This window comes from Pleurodeles waltl, chromosome 3_1, assembly GCF_031143425.1.
Source record: "Pleurodeles waltl isolate 20211129_DDA chromosome 3_1, aPleWal1.hap1.20221129, whole genome shotgun sequence".
NCBI classification, from domain to species: domain Eukaryota; kingdom Metazoa; phylum Chordata; class Amphibia; order Caudata; family Salamandridae; genus Pleurodeles; species Pleurodeles waltl.
This window is the reverse complement of record NC_090440.1, coordinates 960,848,598-960,864,669: the sequence shown is the minus strand read 5'-3', so window position 1 is coordinate 960,864,669 and position 16,072 is coordinate 960,848,598. Positions and strand designations below refer to the sequence as shown.

At 44.3% G+C, this 16,072-nt stretch overlaps 1 protein-coding gene across 1 annotated transcript in view; it reads right to left on the bottom strand.

The window, feature by feature from the left end:
- PDIK1L (PDLIM1 interacting kinase 1 like) overlaps positions 1-13,661 on the bottom strand; it is a 59,871-nt gene extending 46,210 nt beyond the window's left edge. Inside the window, exon 1 of the mRNA XM_069223993.1 lies at positions 13,464-13,661. The gene's annotated coding sequence lies outside the window, so the exon portion shown is untranslated. The remainder of the gene's footprint in view (positions 1-13,463) is intronic.
- Between the last annotated feature and the right edge of the window lie 2,411 nt (positions 13,662-16,072).

The window sequence follows — 16,072 nt, the reverse complement described above, 5'->3', positions numbered from 1 at the left end:
ACCACCCCTGGGGTGGTGATGGACAGGGGAGTGGTCAATCCCCTTTCCTTTGTCCAGTTTCCCCGCCAGAGGAGGGCTGGGGCTCCCTGAACCAGTGTAGAGTAATTGTTTTGGCAAGGAGGGCTCCACATATGCCCATCAAAGCATTTCCAGTGGCTTGGGGAGGCTACCCCTCCTAAGCCTGTAACACCTATTTCCAAAGGGAGAGGGTGTTACATCCCTCCCCCAAAAGGAAATCCTTTGTTCTGCCTTCCTGGGCATGATATTTTCAAGCAACATGAGCAGAAACCAGTCTGCGAGGTGGCAGCAGCTGAGGCTGCCTGGAAAACCTCAGAAGACTGAGATGACAATACTGGGGGGTCCTCTAAGGTGTCGCCAGAGTGAATGGAATCATACAACCATGTCCAATACCAGCGTAAAATGTCATCCCCACACTCACGAAGTCTGGGAAAATGGCCCTGGAGGACGTGGGGGTACCTCTGCTAGTGCAGGGGTGCCCTGACACACAGGTACTTTGCACCCTGCTCTCAGGGCTGGAGGGCCTGCTATAGGGGTGACTTATAAGTGACCTGGTGCATTGTAAATGGCAGTGAAAGGGTGCTTGCGCTTTTTCACGCAGGTTGCAATGGCAGTCCCGCAGAAGCCTTTGCATGGGTTCCCTATGGGTGGCAACATATATGGTGCAGCCCATAGGGATCCCCTAGAACCCCAATGCCCTGGGTACCTAGGTACCATATACTAGGGATTAATAAGAGGGCACCAGTATGCCAATTGTGGGGGAAATACTGTGTTAACAGTAACCAACAACCAATCTTTAAAGGAGAGAGCATAACCACTGGGGTCCTGATTAGCAGAATCACAGTAGAGAGTCAAGCATACAGACAAGCAGAAAATGGGGGTAAACATGCCAAGAAAGAGGCTACTTTCCTACAAAACCACCCCCCCACCCCAACAAACGAGGGACAATAAGTCTAACCTTGCCCAGATGAGTCTTCATTGCCTAAGTGGAAATATCTGGAGAGTCCATCTGCATTGGAGTGGTTACTCCCAGGTTTATGTTCCACTGTAAAGTCCATACCCTGTAGGGAAATTGACCAACTCAACAATTTGGGGTTTTATCCTTTCATCTGCTTGAGCCATAGGAAATGTTTGCAGTCTGTCTGAACAATGGAATGAGTACCAAAGAGGTATGGTCTCAACTTCTTCAAGGCCCAGACCACAGCAAAGGCATCTCTCTTTCTCTATGGCTGACCAATGCTTTTCTATGGGGGTCCACCATCTGCAGATAAAAGCTACTGGTTGATCCTGGCCCTCTGTATTAATCTGTGAAAGAACTGCCCCACCCCTACCTCTGAAGCAGCAGTCTGAACTATGACCTTCTTGGAGTAGTTTGGGCTTTTTAGAACAGGTGCAGAGCACGTGGCTTGTTTAAAATGCTCAAAAACATTTTGAACACTTGCTGTCCTTAATGACTATTTAGGCATTTTCTTGGAGGTGCAACAATGGATCCATAGGTCTCAATGAACATCCTGCAATACCCAGTGAGACCTAGAAAGGCTCTTACCTGGGTCTGTTTTACAGGGGGGGGGGGGGGGCATAATCAAAAATGGTTTGGATCTTCCCCTGTAGTGGCTGAATCTGTTCCCCACCTACTATGAGTCCCAGATAAACCACTATCTGCCCTAGATGGCACTTTGAAGCCTTGAGTGTAAGGCCTGCCTTATGCAGAGCCTCCAAAACTTTCCTTAACTGGACCAGGTGGTCATCCCAGGTGGAGCTAAATCCAGCTAGATCATCTAGATATGCTGCACTGAAGGCTTCCAGAATTTGGAGTACTGTATTCACCAAGCTCTGAAAAGTGGCAGGTGCATTTTTCAAACCAAAAGGCATAACAATAAATTGATAATGCTCTCCAATGGTTGAGAATGCAGTTTTTAATTTTTGCATCCTCTGACAATTTGATCTGCCAATACTCTGCAGTCAAGTCAAAGGTGCTTAGATACTTGGCAGATGCCAGTGAATCTATTGGCTCACCTGCCCTGGGAGTAGGGTGAGCATCAGTCTTAGTGACTGTGTTGAGCCCTCTATAATTACACAGAACCTCATCTCCTTCTTCTCATTTTGTGAGTGAGGTTTTGGTACCAGCACCACTGGGCTAGCCCAGGGGCTGTCAGAGTGCTCAATCACTCCTAGGTCAAGCATCTTTTGCTTTGATGCAATCCCTTACATGATCAGGTTGCACGTAAATTTACTCTTCACAGGCAGGCTGTCTCATATCGATGGTGTGTTTACACCATGTGATTTGGGCAGGTGTAAGGGATAACAGTTCAGAGAACTGCTCTATGAGATTTCTGCAGTCTTCTTTTTGAGACTGAATAAGGCAATCTGCTAAGACTACCCGACCCCCTCAACTGAACCATCATCTGCGGAATTAGAAAAGAGGTCAGGGAGAGGGTCACTCTTCTTCCTATCCCTCATCAGTGGCCATAAGCCAGTCCTGTCATAGTAGTGCTTTAGGCATTTCACATGAAGAACTGACAGGATTTCTTGGAGTGCCAAGGTAAACTAAGCATTTCTCTCCATTATGATGTGTGGTCCACTCCGCTTGCCTTGGAGTGCTCTCAGTGCCATAGGCTCCAGGACCCACACTTTTTGCCCTGGTTGGTACACTGTCAGGACAGCCATCTGGTCATGCCATTGCTGTTGCAATTCTTCTTGGCTTGCCTGAAGGTTCTTAGTGGCCTTTTTCATGTACTCAGCCATTCTGGATCTAAGGCCAAGTACATAATCCACTATATCTTGTTTAGGGGGCTTCAGGGATTGCTCCCAAACCTCCTTTACAAGAGCCAACGGACCCGTAACATGGTGACCAAATAGAATTTCAGAGAGGCTGTAGCCCTCTCCTTTCTTGGGTACCTCCCTGTAGGCAAAGAGGAGGCATGGTAACAGGACATCCCATCTCCTCCTGAGTTTTTCCCAGAGGGGCCCATTATCATGCCTTGGAGCAGTGATACTCAAAGTATGGCCCGGGGGCCGCATGCGGCCCTCCTGACATTTACCTGCGGCCCCCAGGTCAACAGCAGCACTGTGCTGCTGTTTATTCGACTCAGCACTGGCACTAAAAATTGTCAAATAAACGGGCAAGTATTTATTTGGAGTCTAATTGAAGTTAAAGAAAAGGAGTAACTAGGGTGTTCTGGAACTCTTAACTTTAGAAACACCATTATTAAAGACATCTTGCAGCAAAAATATAAGTATGATCTGTGTGAAATTCAAACAGTGCATTTCATTAGCCTGCAGAACCATTTCACATTTAGTACACAACATTATATTCGAAGCATTTTTTAAAGTGATAGTTTTCAAAAATGAATTTAGAAACTTTCATCCCCTTCCATCCTACCCACCCTGACAACAATGTGAACTGTGAACTAAAAGGCAAGTCAGTTGTTATGTGAACTCTTTGGGAGAGCTGGGTTTCTATAAAACACGAACAACATTACAGTTTATTAAATCAGACACAGAAGGTTTTATACAGCATACATCCTGAAGACATATTTCAAGGTTCTTATATGTGATGAAGAAAAAGGAAACAAGGAGGTATAGTGAAATAAAACATTTGCCTAGGATCACACAATATGGTTAAATAGAGAAGCCGGTATTTATACCCAAGCTTCTGGTTTCATATTGGACAATTCAGACCCTAGATGTGTATGCTTCACTTCCCCTACACACAATTTACCACTACCCCTCCCCGCCCTACCCCCAGCCCTCCGACCACCACCATGCTGGCAGCAATGCGGCCCTCGGTCACATCAATGACCAAACAGTGTGGTCCATGGGATAATATTTGTGAGTACCCAATGCCTTGGAGTGTTTTGTTAAAAAGCTCAACCAACTCATTTGTCTGGGGATGGTAAGGTGTAGTGAATTTATATGTTACACCACACTCTTTCCACATTGCTTTCAAGTATGCAGACATGAAGTTGCTACCCTTGTCTGACAACCTCCTTTGGGAAACCCACTCTGGAAAAGGTTCCCAATAGGGCTTTGGCCACTGCAGGAGCTGTAGTGTTCCTAAGAGGTATGGCTTCTGGAAACCTGGTGGCATAGTCCACCACTACAGGAATAAATCCATTTCCAGAAGCTGGGGGGGGGGGGGGGGGTTGAAGAGTGGGGGCAACAATATCAACCCCTGCCCTTTCAAAGGATACCCCAACCACTGGGATTAAGGGGTCCTTTGGAATGCCACCTGTCTTGCCACTGGCTTGACAGGTGACACACAAGAGCGACAAAACTCCTTGGTATCTTCAGACATGCGAGGCCAGTGAAAGTGAGGGACCAGTCTGTCCCATGTTTTGCTTTGCCCCAAATGACCAGCAACGGGAATGTCATGCCAAAGGCAACAAAAATTCTCTGTATTGCAGAGGGATGACCAATCTCCTGGTTGCACCAGGTTTGGGATCCCTTGCTTCTGAATACAAGAGATTGTTTTTCCCCAGTACACCCTGTGGGTGACACTGACATCCCCTGCTTCTTCTTTGACAGCTTGCTGTCTCAAACCCTCAAGTGTGGGGCAGGTTTGCTGTGCCACACTTAACTCCTCCCTGGCAAGCCCCTCTGCACCTAAGAGTTTAGCTGTATCAGCTTGAAGTTCCTCAGGTGTAGGTTCTGTCCAACGAGTTCACGCCTCCTCCTCAAAGGGGGGACTCATCATTGGAGGGAGGGATAGTGGATAATTTGTTACCCTTCCTAGTCCTGCTTTTGGTCCACAGTTTCAGGATCCAAGTTTCCATGTTCTCTTTGCTTCTTGGCCTGAGCCCTGGTCAAAGCAAACATATGCCCAGGAATGCCCTACATGGGCCTCCAACTCTACTTCAGCCCAAGCTGAAGTCTCCAAGTCATTCCCCAGTAGACACTCTACAGGTAGGGCTGTGGACACAACTTTTTTTTTTTTTTTTTAGGATCAGTTAGACCCACCCCCAGAAGAGATTTGTGTGCCTGATGAAGACTTTGTTTTTATCTGTCATATGATTTACCATCCTTCTTGCCACCCCCCTGTATGAGCTTTTCTGCTCACCCTTGTTCTGACCTATGTGTCAGCCTTCTTTCCCAATTCTTGGCGAGAGGTCAGATCCGAGTCTACCAAGTATTTGGTGCAACAAGTCAGACACACAATTATTTAAAACATGCTCTCTCTGTAACAGATTGTACAAGTACTCATAGTCAGACACTTTGCTGCCATATAACCAGCCTTCTAAGGCTTTTTTTTATTTTATTATTTTTATTAAATTAAACAGAAACAGCCCACCACATAGAATTAATGAAGTTTGTGCCAATATATACGTCGTTCAGATTAACAGAAGCAGACATAAGTTGAAGCCCCATATGCCCATATCTTAAACAATTAGATCAATGGACATGCCAGAAATAGACTTAGAGCCTTCTAAAGCTTTAACAGGACAGTCCACAAAGTCAACCCAATTCTGTGAGGCCTCTTTTCTGGTCTCCCTGAACATGATCCTATATTGTTCAGTGATGAGACAAAAACCTTTTAAGAGTGCTGTTTTTAAAATATTGTAGTTGTATGCATCTTTTTCTGACAGTGAGAAGTCTATCCCTCCTGCTGTCAGAGAAGGACAACCAGAGAATAGCAGCCCACTGCCTTTGAGGGACCCTCTGAACTTTACAGGCCCTCAAGTGCAGCAAACCAATTATAGATGTCATCCCCCACCTTGTATGAGGGATCAATTTTGTGAAAGTTTCTAGAATCTATGGGGTCCTCCCCGACTCTATAATCCCTGTAACTATTGCTGCTGCCACCATGGGGTGACCCCTTAAGACACTGAAGTGACATGAGTGGATCTTTCCCTAGCCTTGGTGATCCTAGCTACTTGCCCTCTGGGTGTAAAGGGAGCCCTACCTGAGCGACTTCCCCACCAACCAGCAACACTAGTTGGTCTGCTAGTAACAAGATCCTTTGAAGAACCCTCCCCTGAACCTGAACTCTAGGTGTTTCGAGTCTCCCTCCAACTCCTGGCTACCAGCATGCCCCTAGTCATCCTGAAGAAAGAGGCTCAGAAGTAAACACTTATTAGGATTTCTCCCATGTCTAACTTCCTCTCTGAACACAGCCCCTTCAATTCCTTGAAAGTAATGCCCTCATAAGGAGAGTCCCTGACCTCGGAGCAAGGTCCAGCTGCAGCCAAGGTTTGTATGTTAGGGTGGTGTGGGCTGTACCCAACCTCTAGTCTCTTAAAAAGAAGTGTAGACTAGATTCCTGTATTAGGTACTATATATTGTCTCTAGATATAGAGTAGTCTTTCCTGGGGAAAGCACCAGGTGACAGAGCGATTAGGCAATTACAAGAACTTATCCCACCAATGTAGGAGGCTGGCCTGGTGTGTGGTGGGTACCTATGGTACTTATACTGTATACCAGGTCCAGTTATCCCTTATTAGTGTAATATAGGCAGTGTCTAAAAGCCAGGCTCTCTAGAGTAAGCTGTGGATGAGCAGCCAAGCCTTTTCTAGGAGAAATGCAAAGCTCAAGCAATACCACTCTAGTCACACAGTACTCACACACATGAAAGAAAATACTCAGTGTTACAAAAATAAAAAAGGTACTTTATTTGGGTGACAAGTGCCAAAAATACTATACTTCCTTAGGAGGTAAGTAATACACAAATTCTATACACTAGTATGCAGAAATAGACATAAAAAACAGCTACAAAACAATGCAATTTGTGAAAAATCAGAGTTAGAAATGGGCCTAGGAGGAGCACAAACCATATACTAAGAAATTGGAATGCGAAAGTCTGTTTCCCACCTAGAAAAGTGTAGTGTGTAGAGGGGAGCTGGGAGTACTAGAAAACCCCAAAGGTAAGTACTAGAACCCACCACAGTGACCAGCTGAGCAGGAGTACATCAAAGTAACTTTCCCAGAACACACACAGAAATGAGAAAAATTATGCAAGAACGAGAAGAGACTGCAAGACACCAACAGCGGATTCTTGGGTCAAGAAGATCTGTGGAAGAAGGGGACCAAGTCCAACAAGCACAGAAGAGTCCAGGAAGAACAGGAGCCCCTGCTAACCCGGATGAAGGTGCAAAAGGAGAACCACAGGGGAAGAAGAAAAGTCAGCACTGCACTCAAGAAGACAAAGTCGGATTCCTGGAGGGTGCAAGTGATGACCCACGCCGGATGGAGGACTGCAGTCTGGTTTGCGTTGCGGAGTCCGCCAACAAGCCTTGGCACACGCAAAGCTCGCGGTTAGCAGAAAATGGCGCTGCCCTAGACCAGGAAGGACCAGGTGGACTGTACCCAGTCAGGAGTCAGAGGGGGCCCTCAGCAACTGAGAGCACCCACAGAAGACCAGGCAGAGCACACAGGAGTCCCACAGCACGGGGACAAGAAAGCTGAGGAAGATGCCCATGCTGCACTACAACAAAGGCTCCCAGGCCGCTGGAAAACCACTCAGAAGCTGCGCATCTCAGGATAGAGTGCTGGGGGCCAGAGCTGCAAGATGCACAAAGGACTTGGAGGAACGATGCCAACAAGCTTTGGTAGCTGCAAAACACGTGGTGCACGCTGCTACTGTCTTGCGTGGGGAGGCAAGTTCTTACCTCCACCAAAGTTGGAAGAGAGGACCACTTCAGCCCACCATCTGTGATGCAGGATCCACACAGCCGGTCGTCATTGCTGTTGGTGCCTGCTGAAGCAGGGGAGTGACCCCTTTATCACAAGGGAGATTCCTTTACTCTTCTGGTGCAGGCTGAAGACGGGCTGCCCTCAGAGAATGCACGACTAGGAAACAGTTGAAGTTGCTGGCAGGAGCCCTAGATACAATGTTGCAGAAGGCATCTTGCTTCTTTGTCGCAGCTTGTAGAGTTCCTATAAAAGGTCCAGATGCAGTTTCTTCAGTGAGAAGTCAAAGTTGAGGATGCAGAGGATTCCTGCTGGAGTCTTGCAATCCAAATCTGAGGAACCACCCAAAGGAGAGACCCTAAATAGCCTTGAAAAGGGGATTGGTCGCTGAACCGGTGTAGAATGGTTTATGCAAGGTGGGCACCAAGTGTGCCCTTCAGAGCATTTCAAGTGGCTTGGGGAGGCTACCCCTTCCAAGCCTGTAACACCTATTTCCAAAGGGAAATAACTTGCTTTTTGTGGCCAATCATCCTGTAGCGGCAACTGCAAGAATTTTTAGTTGCTGACAGGTAATCTGATAACCTAGAACCTGCCAAAGATTTTAAAGACGCTTTGAAGTCAGCTTGACACCTTTTTCTAATGCAACTATCTCAGGAACTAATTGATTTACAGCAAAGGAATAGAATGCTTTGTTCTGAGTGAGGCCAAGTTTAGTGTAGTCGGTTTTATTTTTGCCAAGTTCCTGGAAAAGAGCTAAACTCCCTGTCCCTCGGGAACTTAGACACCTATGCAATTTGATTTAAACGATTTGTGCTAAATTCGGCAGATGGTGCCATATTTATTAGCAAACAAAAATATAAAAAACAATCAATGACAGTCACATTAAAACCATAGTTACAGTGGCACAAACCGTAGTACTCAAAGAACATTTATAGGTATTTTCAATGTGCTAAATCATGGGTACTCGCAAACATTTTCCCAGGGGCCAAAAAGTTTGGTCTGTGACGTGTCTGGGGGCCGCATTGATGCCAGGGCGGTGGCGGTCGGGTGGGGTGACTAGGGGGATTGGTGGCAAGGTAGGTGTATGGGATGCAAAGGATATACATCTAGTGGCTGAAATAAACAATGGGAAACCAGAAACCTTGGAATAAATCCAGGCTTACCCACTTTTCCAAATTGTGTGATCCTAGGCAATTGTTTAGTGTCACTTTCCATCCTTTTTCTGCATTATAACATTTAAGATGACCTCAAAATACATGATTCATGGTGTGCGTTGCACAAAACCTGCTTCTATGTTTGATTTAATAAACTATAATGTTTATGTATGATAGGAACCCAGGCCACCAATAAGTGCACATACCAAGTGACATGCCTCTTTAATTTACTATTGGTGGTGTTCTCAATGAAAGGGAAATAATTAATGTTTCCAAATTTATGTTTGAAAACTATCACTTTAAAATGAATACATCTTAATGCACTGATAAAATAAATTGTACTAAGGCGAAAAGGTTCTGCATGTTAACTAAATACAGTTAATTAATTTTGAAGAGTGTCTTAGTTTTACACTTATGCTGCAAGATGTCTTTAAAAATGAAGGCGTTTCTAAAGTTAAGTGCAGGAGTCCCTAGTTACTTCCTTTATTTAACATCAATTAAGTTTGAAATAAATGACTGTGTGTCTAATATTTTTATTGTTAGTGCGGAGTTGAGCAAACAGCTGCCAGTGCTCCTGTTGCCCAAGGGGTCGCATGTAAAGGTCAGAGGGGCCGCATGAGGCCCGCGGGCCGTACTTTGAGTATCCCTGTGCTAAATGCAATGGCATAAAAAGGCACGTCTTATGGGATCTTTTGAAATACGGGTTTCATCGTGACAGGTCTTACCACTCTGTAGGGTTTTACCACATCCTAGCAAACATTCAAGTTACTGCAAGTAAACAAACCACCAACCCCACACTGAATATGAATCATATACTTGTATTTTATAACAGTGCACAAGGTTGTTTACCATTTAGCCATGCCACACACCACCAGAAAAATATTGTGCAGCATGACAAAAAGCTTAAAATATATATATATATATATATATAATAACAATAACAAAAAAAAAGCACAACGTGGAAGCGGACAGGGAAGAAAGAGCAATAGCAAAAGAGATAAAACAACTACACGTGGGAGGCAATTGGAAAGCACATGCACTTTCATGGAGTGCTTAATCAAAAAGAAAAACGTAGCTTCTGAAAAAAGAAGAGGTGGAAGGGCACAAGCAGATAGACTATGCTCCAGGAAAGAAGCAAACACAGAAGAAGACATTAAGACTGCACAAAACAACAAATACAAAGTACACTAATGACAGTTACTGAGCCAACCTACGGTAAGCAATGGGCACGCGCCAAGTCAACTGTAATAAAGCATAGGTCTTTTGCAACCAGACAGCTTGCTGTATGGGAGGAAGCTCGACCTAAAAACAACCTGACGCTTCTAAACAGTTTAACTATCAACTGCTGATATGGTGAGACATGAAATATAACTTATATTGTCCCCCACAGCTTTAATTAAATAATTCAGCTCTTATCAATTAGGGAGAACACATTCACATAGGAAAAAGTCTAAAATACACCCAAAAAAATAATTCCTTCAGCCTATAGGTCTAGTGGGTTCTCCTGTCTGTAGGACTATGAACTGCCAAGCAGAATATGACACTCCTAGAATATTGCTCAAAAACTGTGGGATGGAACTGGGTACATCCTGGTTGGGTTCTATAGCATGTAGCTTATTCCTGAGTAAAAGGTACATGTAAGCTTCCTGTGTCTTAACAGCACAGGACCTCGTATTGTAACAAGGACTCAAGCCTGAAATAAAAGTGGGGAGGAGGGCAGTTGTAGCTGTTCATGTTACCTCCATACATTGGTGTTAGTTACTAAATCATGCCTCTACTGTAGTAGAAACCCTTTGGCTCCAGTTTACAAGGAAGGAAAATATGTGCAGTTCAGGCAATATTTGCACCCATAAGTTAACCCTGTTCAAACGTATTTATGGTTCATTAACGCAAAGCCTTTTTTATTAGTGTGAGGGCTTTAAATACACGAAAGGTCAGACTGCACTGACAGTGGTTCCCTAAAAAATGTGTACGCACAAGTTTGAAACATTTAACAACATAAGGGTATGTTAGTGTTCCCAGAACGCTCTGATTAGATGCAAATGTTTGCAGAAGCTTGTAAGAAAGAATTACGATTCTTTGCATTCAAAATAAAATGTTTAAAAAAAAAAAAAAAAAAAACATGTTGCTAAATTACTTTGAAATGTTAGGTACCACTTCTCTGAAGCATCAACTAATAACATTTTGTTGACGCATGTTAGAATTTCCCAAAAATATTTACAATGAATAATCAGTGTAATCATTTTGAAAAAAGATTATGGGAAACATGAAAAAAACAAGCACTGGCAAAGCCAACCAATCTGACATTGGTGGGCTGTCTTTTGGTTTTGTTAATGCGTGTCTTGTTTTGACATGGCTTTTATAACAATTACCATGGGAGCTGCCAGACCCTCACCACTGTAAAGAAAAGGGGAGTCCAGCCAATCGACTTCCTTAAAATGCCTATTCTAATAAGATGATTAGTGGGTTAAGCAAGGTGTGGGAGAATCAAACCGGGGGGCCTGGACCCTAAGCCTCCCAATAGTAACGGTCAAGATAATGCAGAGGTGATTCCCCACAAAGATTTAATCAACTCATAAGTACATTACTTCAAAAGATTGTTTAATTGCATTGTAGAGAGAAGGAGAGTTCCAGAAATATTTAGTCCATTTGAAGTAAAGACGAACTTGAAGTTGAAGTAATTTTTCTTTAGTCAGCAAGTTGGATACAAAATCAGATAGAAGTATACGTTGATGCAACAGCCAACACGTGTTTCGCCCCTTTGGCGCGTAAGCGGGGGCTTTCTCAAGGCTAATTCAGAACGCGATTTACCGCGGGACGCGCCGGCGATTTCACTGCACCTTTCTCTTTCCCTTAACATTGAATAAGGGTTCTATCTACAACTGTGACAATTCAATGTCTGAAGTCTTTTGTAATATGTTCTGAATTAGCCTTGAGAAAGCCCCCGCTTGCGCGCCAAAGGGGCGAAACACGTGTTGGCTGTTGCATCAACGTATACTTCTATCTGATTTTGTATCCAACTTGCTGACTAAAGAAAAATTACTTCAAGTTCGTCTTTACTTCAAATGGACTAAATATTTCTGGAACTCTCCTTCTCTCTACAATGCAATTAAACAATCTTTTGAAGTAATGTACTTATGAGTTGATTAAATCTTTGTGGGGAATCACCTCTGCATTATCTAGACCATCACCACTGTAACAAACTTTGGCAAAGAAATAATAATAATTGGTCTCAAAAAAGCATACATTACCACAGTAGTTCTTGGCACTGAACAAAACTACTTTATGTGCTAATATGCTCTTTGTTGAAGAGCAGGATGCTATCACTCACAGTAAAGCCAGCCGACACATGGATAGAGAAAAATAATTTTTATAAAAACAAAATGCCTTGGTTAACACCAGACCTAATTAGGAACCCAGTTCTTAAAGAAAGTCACAAAAGTGCACTCATGTATATGCCTTAGCATTAGTTTTTTCCAATAAGTCACAAGAATTTATAAAAGTAGACCCGAAAATCATACTCTTAAAAATCATTTGTTAACTGTATCTTAGCACGAGCAAATGTGCATGTGTAGATTTGCTAATGCAAAAATGTATTGAGGGCTTACAAGGTCACTCTCCCTCCAATCACTTCTTCCCAACCCTGGAAGAACTCCCTTGTCCGGAGTAAATTTCAAACCTTTCTCAGCATGGGAAACGATTAGAGAAGAGGTGGTGAAAATCCTTAAAACATGCAAGTTAGTAGGTTTGCAGAAACTCAAAGGCATTCCAGCCATGGAAACATCTGCTTACTGCTTCCTCCAGCCCCAGTATGTAGATCCGCAGAAAGGTGCAAAATAAGGAAACCGCTATGGTACAGCTTGAACTTGCTAGTACTCAAGCCCCACTAAAGTATTAGTCCTGGCATAATCAGATAGCTTATTGTAAGAGCTCTTACATAACGAGATTGCTGCCATAATGTCACTATTACATGGCACCAAATGGACATATAGTTTTTTTTTTTTTTTTTAAACAGGACAAGTAGATTCATGAAGCAACTCGTCCAATAGAGAAGTAGATATTTTATTAAAATGTCACACCCCTTAAGTAGTAAGAAAATAATAATCCAAAAGAGTACTACATTATTTTTGGATTACTACACTCGAGACGCGATGCCCGCCGAACCAGATAGCTGCTGCAGGTGATGGGCCTCTACAAATGATTTTAACAATGCCCCTTGCGTTGATTCGCACAAAGGCACAATCACCAGCTCCACCTCTCGCTACACATACTAATCTCACAGCACTCTCGGCAGACCGACTCAATTTAAAAAGGTATGCCGCCCAAAGCCGGTACCACACCCGATTTATAAACGGTCATCAAGCCCCTCAGTAACCCGTTAATCATTCTCGGTGTACCCTGGGTGGTTCCCTTCGCCCTGACACTCCCCGCTTCATGGAAACCCACTGTGCGTTAGACTTTCTTTTTTTCGCCAGGTCCGCTTCTAATCTGCACTCAACGCCACTTCGCTATTTAACTGTAACCCTTTAGGCCTTGTCACACCTCCTTACGTACCTCCTCAAATATTCTACCCAAAACATCCCCACCCCCTTTCATACGGATTCAGCCCTTTCATTCTGTCTCCCGGCAAATCCACGACATAGTTTCTGCAGCACGTCCCCGTACCTCAGCGGAGATCCCCTCGCTCTTCTTCCGCCGCCATTGCCTTGGGCTCTCGCGCGTCTTTCTCCGTCTCTCCCGCGCGCTCGCCACCGCTCTGAGCCAACCAAGAGCGGGTACATGGGCTCGCGCACCAACAGAGTCCAGCGCGCAAGCTCAAAAGCCAAACTGGATCACAGCGCACGCGCGTGAACTCCCAAACGATACACGTACCTGCGCATTTGTTGCTGCCTTCATTTGTGCGCACGCGCGTTCGCTGTCATCGGGGTCGCGCGTAGTCTCACAATGAAGCTCGCGACTTTCCTTTCTCTGATTGCGGGCTCTTTGTACGGTCTGCGCATGTGTGTTGATGAAGTGTCGTCTGTTTCTCATTGTACGCGCCTTTCCAGCACCTCTACTTCCGAAAGGGCAGACGGCGGATATCGTCATTAAAAGTGCGACAGTCCCAGTAGATAACTGACTCTGAACATTAGAGCTAGAGAAAGGACAAAAAAAAAGGTGGTGGTGTTAACCCCTTCGATGCCAGCCCTTTTTCCCCCCTCCTGTGCCAGCCTTTGGCTATTTGGGGCAGTTCGCGCTTAGGCCTTCATAACTTTTTGTTCACATAAGCTACCCACGCCAAATTAGCGTCCTTTTTCCAACATCCTAGGGATTCTAGTGGTACCCAGACTTTGTGGGTTCCCCTGAAGGAGACCAAGAAATTATCCAAAATACAGTGAACACTTTGTTTTTTTTTAAAACATGGGAAAAAAGGGCTGCAGAAGGCAGCTCGTGTTTTTTTCCATGAAAACGGCATAAACAAAGGGTTTGCGGTGGCAGGATCACCATTTTCCCAGCTTTCAGGATCAGGCTGATTTGAATTAGAAAACCCAATTTTTCAATACAATTTTGACATTTTACTGGGACATACCACATTTTTACTATTTTTTGTGCTTTCAGCCTCCTTCCAGTTAGTGACCAAAATAGGTGAGAAACCAATGCTGGATCCCAGAAAGCTAAACATTTCTGAAAAGTAGACACAATTCTGAATTCAGCAAGGGGTCATTTGTGTAGATCCTACAAGTGTTTCCTACAGAAAATAACAGCTGAAATAAAAAAATATTGAAATTGAGGTGAAAAAAACAGCCATTTTTCTCCACGTTTTACTCTGTAACTTTTTCCTGCGATGTCAGATTTTTTAAAGCAATATAGCGTTACATCAGCTGGACTCTTCTGGTTGCAGGGATATATAGGGCTTGTAGGTTCATCAAGAACCCTAGGTACCCAGAGCCAATAAATGAGCTGCACCTTGCAATGGGTTTTTATTCTATACCGGGTATACAGCAATTAATTTGCTGAAATATAAAAAGTGAAAAATAGGTATCAAGAAAACCTTTGTATTTCCAAAATTGGCACAAGATAAGGTGTTGAGAAGCAGTGGTTATTTGCACATCTCTGAATTCCGGGGTGCCCATACTAGTATGTGAATTACAGGGCATTTCTCAACTAGATGTCTTTTTTACACACTGTCTTACATTTGGAAGGAAAAAATGTAGAGAAAGACAAGGGGCAATAACACTTGTTTTGCTTTTCTGTGTTCCCCCACGTCTCCCGATAAAAATGGCACCTCACTTGCGTGGATAGGCCTAGCACCCGCGACTGGAAATGCCCCAAAACACAACGTCGACACATCACATTTTCACAAAGAAAACAGAGCTGTTTTTTGCAAAGTGCCTAGCTGTGGATTTTGGCCTCTAGCTCAGCCGGCACCTAGGGAAACCTAGCAAACCTGCGCAGTTGTGAAAACTAGACACCTAGGGGAATCCAAGATGGGGTGACTTGTGGGGCTCTGACCAGGTTCTGTTACCCAGAATCCTTTGCAAACCTTAAAATTTGGCCCAAAAAACACCTTTTCCTCTCATTCCGGTGACAGAAAGTTCTGGAATCTGAGAGGAGCCACAAATTTCCTTCCACCCAGCGTTCCCCCAAGTCTCCCGATAAAAATGGTACCTCACTTGTGGGGTAGGCCTAGCGCCCGCGAAAGGAAATGCCCCAAAACACAACGTGGACACATCAAATGTTTCCACAGAAAACAGAGGTGTTTTTTTATAAAGTGCCTAACTGTCGATTTTGGCCTCTAGCTCAGCCGGCACACAGGGAAACATAGCAAACCAGTGCACTTTTGAAAACTAGACACCTAGGGGAATTCAAGATGGGGTGACTTATGGGGCTCTGACCTGGTTCTGTTGCCCAGAATCCTTTGCAAACCTCAAAATGTGGCCAAACAAACACTTTTTCCTCTCATTTCAGTGACAGAAAGTTCTGGAATCTGAGAGAAGCCACAAATTTCCTTCCACCCAGCGTTCCCCCAAGTCTCCCGATAAAAATGGTACCTCACTTGTGGGGTAGGCCTAGCGCCCGCGAAAGGAAATGCCCCAAAACACAACGTGGACACATCAAATGTTTCCACAGAAAACAGAGGTGTTTTTTATAAAGTGCCCACCTGTGGATTTTGGCCTCTAGCTCAGCCGGCACCTAGGGAAACCTAGCAAACCTGCGCAGTTGTGAAAACTAGACACCTAGGGGAATCCAAGATGGGGTGACTTGTGGGGCTCTGACCAGGTTCTGTTACCCAG